The sequence below is a fragment of the Emiliania huxleyi genome (genome assembly GCF_000372725.1).
Source record: "Emiliania huxleyi CCMP1516 chromosome Unknown EMIHUscaffold_131, whole genome shotgun sequence".
Classification (NCBI taxonomy): Eukaryota; Haptophyta; order Isochrysidales; family Noelaerhabdaceae; genus Emiliania; species Emiliania huxleyi.
Window position 1 is genome coordinate 15,759 of NW_005201277.1, and position 4,183 is coordinate 19,941.

Here is a 4,183-nt window from a genome sequence, read left to right on the forward strand (position 1 = left end):
GCGTAGCGGTGCTGCATCGCGACGAAGCGCGCGAGCAGCTTGCGCTGCCGCAGCGGCGCGCGGCCCTTGAAGTGCTCCTTGAAGCGCTGCTTGAAGGCCTCGTACATCGCCTCGTCCGCCTGGTGCTGTGCGTGCGACTTGCCGCCCGCGAGCAGCGGCCGAGCGGCGCCCTTTGACTCGTCGTCATCGGAGCTGACGCCATCGATGACGTTCCACTTGTCGTAGCTCAGCGCGTTCGCCATGTTGCGTTTCAGCCGCCACACGCTTCTGCCGGGGTCGTGGCGCACGGTGGATGTCCTTTCTTATTCCCGTAAAATTCTTTTTCCTTTTGGCTAGAGCTCGGGGAGGGGGGGGGACCTCCTGTTCCTCGCGGAACGGGAGCAGCCCCCTCCTTGCCCGGTCTGCGAAGCAGGGCGGTGGTCGTGCCTCTTCGCTTCACAAGGACCACGCCGTAACCGTCGCCGGCGCGCGACACGTTCCCGTCAGCAGGACTGTCCTGGTCGAGAGTGTGTGCCGCCAAGGCGGGACCACTCGGGGACAGTGCCGACGGGACGCGGCTCGGGAGACGACTCCCGCGAAGGCACGGCTGGCACCCGTGGCGTGGGGGCCGCCTCCAAAAAGTCGGGAATGGCTCTCCCCGCAACTCTATCGCTAACACGCGCCCCACCGAGACTGTGGTGGGCGCGCTGCAGTCGCACGTCTACCTACGTCATAGTGCCACGACGTGCGGCCTAGAATTAGCACACGCGCCTCAGCTCGCAAACACTCACCCATTTGATTGTCACTGTCCGTGAGTGCGAGATTAGGGCTAGCCGCAGGCAGCTAGCCCATGAGGAGGGCGTCCATAGACACCTCACTAGACCCCACATACGGTCTCGCCCATGCCTCGCCGGCCGGAGAGATTGCTAGAGGTGGAGCATGCTGCTCTAGCCTCACATGTCACTTCCTGTCGTCTGTTGTTTGTTGTTCCCTTGTTTGTTTCTCTTGGCACCTTGGAGTGCTGGGGGGGGCGACAGGGAGGATGTGGCCTTGAGTTATGTGTACGCCAACTCAGGGTGTGTGGCAGCCAGCTGGCTGTGTGTCTTGTGAGCTTGTTTGTGTCTGTGTGTCGCTCGTGCGTGTCGTCATCATCTGTCCAGCGTCCACCCATACCGCGTTGGTGTCCAGTCCGAGCCTGGCTGTTCTTCACCTTTCTACCTACCTACCTGCGATTCATAGCTCCCCGGCCCCGGTTGTGAGGACTGAGGGGTCACCGACTGCACTCCAAAAAATGCTCGGGAGTTTCACATCCTCGCTGAGGCGGCGGATATTCAACGGTGGCATAAGGTGAATGATACACCGTCGCACGGGACGATTAATTCACGCGCTTGCTCAATAGACAGCTTGCGACTCCCTGTGCTGCGCTCCCGCTCCGGTCTCCCCCGCATGTGCGAGCAAGCGCTGAATATGCTGCGCCATCTCTTCACCGGCAGCTCTTCGCCGAGGCTGCGGCACAGCGTGGCGAGGCTCGTCCACAGGTCGGCAAAGGCGGGCGCGTCTCCAAACATGAGCGTGCCCGCCGCCGCAAAGCCGAGCCAGATCGGTAGGACGGTGACGAGCAGCCAAAGGGCGGGGCCTGCGTGGCGGGCGGGAAAGCTGAGACGGGAAGGCTGGAAAGAGCACCCGGCGGCGGCTGCAGGATGGGTCGCGGGCCGAGCGCGATCTCGAGTGTCTTGAGCATGAAGGAGAGGCGCTTCGAGGTCTGCATGTGGCGGAAAAGGCCAAGCCAGCAGAAGAGGAGGCCGAGCCTACCACGCCCGGGCCTAGGTCGAGCTCGAGAGGGACAACAACGCCCAGAGCCAGGCCGGCGGCGAGGGCGCGCCCGGGGCACCACGCCCGCCACGGCTCCGCCGGCGGGAAACGCGACGGCCGCTGCCGCAGCTGCCCCTCGAGCTCGGCGAAAGCGGCCACAAAGAGCATCAACTGAGCGAGCAGGTCGACGAGGTCCGCGGCGGAGCAGCAGCCTTGCGCAACGCGCCCCGCACTCGCCGCCGCGCTAGCCACCGCGTGCTCCCTGCGATTGGGGTCGGAGGGGCAGAGCGAGGTTGGGCGAGGCATGGCGTGGTGCGTAGCGGGATTGCGAGATGCAGCCGAGGTGCAGCCGAAGTGCAGCCTAAAAGCAGCCGAGGAGCAGCCGAAGTGGAGCCGAGGTGCGGCCGGGGTGCAGCCGACGAGTAGCCGAGCGCCTCGGAGTCCGGCGGTGGGCGAGCGTGTCTCGCGCGAGCGACGCGGCGGCACGCAGCAGCGTCGCGGCGGCGAAAGCGGCACCGGCGAGCGCCTGGGCGGGCGGCGGGCCGAAAGTGAGGGAGAAGGCCGGGGGACAGCGATGTATGAGAGCGAGGTGGCGACGAGAAGAGGAGGGCGGCGGCGGCGGCGGCGGCGGCGGCGCCGCCGCCGCTGCCGCCGCCACAAGAGCGGGCCGGAGGGAGGGGAGGGAGCCCCCCCTCTCACCCGCGCGGTCAGCAGGGCAAACGCAGCGAGCTTTGGCCACATCTGGCGGAGCTGTCTGGGCGTGTCCGAGTCGACGTACAGGGCGAGCGAGAGGATGAGTCCCGACTTCGTCACGCCTGTGGGGCATGTCTCGGATGTCACGGACATGTCATGGACGTGTTGGACGTGTCCCTTGAGAGTCATCCGGATGGCCGCCTATGGGAGGAGGCTGGCGCCCGCATGTTGGAGGACTCGCCCGAGACTGCTCGTGGACTCGCCCGAGACTGCGGCCACCTGACACCCTCACAGGATGTGTGACGGCCCGATGGTGAGTCTTGTTTCGTGTCGCGTGGCCTGCTTCCAAGTCCATGTGTGTGGCCGCCTCTCTTTCCATGTCTCTCCTTCCGTGCGTCAGCCCGTGCGTCAGCCCGCCACGCGCCTGTGTCCTCAGTCGCTGTGTATTGCTAGCCTAGTGATCTCGCCTCTCCATCTAAATACGACACGCCGGGTGCGGCGGTGAGGTCGACTTGCCAGTCAAGCTTGGAGACGTCCGAGTACAGGAAGGTGGAGCCGGGGGCGATGACCTGCCGAGGGATGCAGCCGATGTGCAGCCGATGTGCAGCCATGTGTAGCCGAGGTGCAGCCGCGGCCGAGGCGAGGCCGAGGTGCGGCCGAGGCGAGGCCGAGGTGCGGCCGAGGTGCGGCCCGAGGTCTGCGGCTCGTGGATGCCCGTGATCTCGGGTGTCTCGGCTAATCTCGTCACCGGCTCGTGGATGTTTAGTCGCATGCTCAGCGTTAGGGAGGAGAGGGCGTCGAGCCATGCTCGCAGCGCCGCGTTGCCCTTGGGCGTGCGATCCGTCCACAGCGGCCCCACCGCCTCTTTGCACTCTTCCGGCGACGTGCCGCACGCCTTGCTGGATATGTTGAGCGGTGTGTCGCCGGATGCGCCCGCCACGCTCACGACGTGCAGTTGCACGGGTCCTGCCGCTCGCATGTCGCCAAGCGCCACCTCCCTCAGCCTATCGTGCGCCGTGACGGCGTGCGCCACCATCGCGCGGAGCGACGGTACGTCGTCCATTCGACACTCGGGCAGAACGAAGCAGCGAGGGTCATCGCAGAATTGCCACGCTTCCACGCACGGCGGCGGATAGAATATCTTGGCGAGCTCCGCCCGGAGTTCGGCGATGCCGCTGGCGCGCTGTGCCGATTCGCCGAGTAGCAAGCTGCACGCGAGGGCGAGCGTGGCCAGGTGAAGCAGCAGCCGGGCCGGCTGCTTGCGCCTCGCTGGGCGATCGGTGTCGCCAGAGGAAGCGAACGAGACCGTGCGCTGCGAGCTGCGCGACGCGGCGGCGGCGACGGGCGGCTCCTTGGCCTCGTGTGGTCCAGGAAGCAGTCTCTCGTCCGAAGAGCGACGCCCCGGGCACGTCGTGCGTCCCGTCGTGTTCCGTCGTGCGACAAGCAGCCTCCGCGACAACCTCCCTCACGAGTAGATAGGCTTCTGAAAGTACATCCCCTGTCTGTCTCCTGCCTTCGATGAGCGACTCCATCGTTCCCGAGAGCCAGGCTGCCTCGGATGTGTGCAGCACGAATGATCCGCCAGGCGGGCCTCGCGCCGATGCAGCTGTCGCAACTGCATCGGCGCCTGCAACGGCCGTCGCACCTCGCAGCGAAAAGGAGGCGCTGAAAGCCCGCATGGCGGCATTGAGCACGGAAC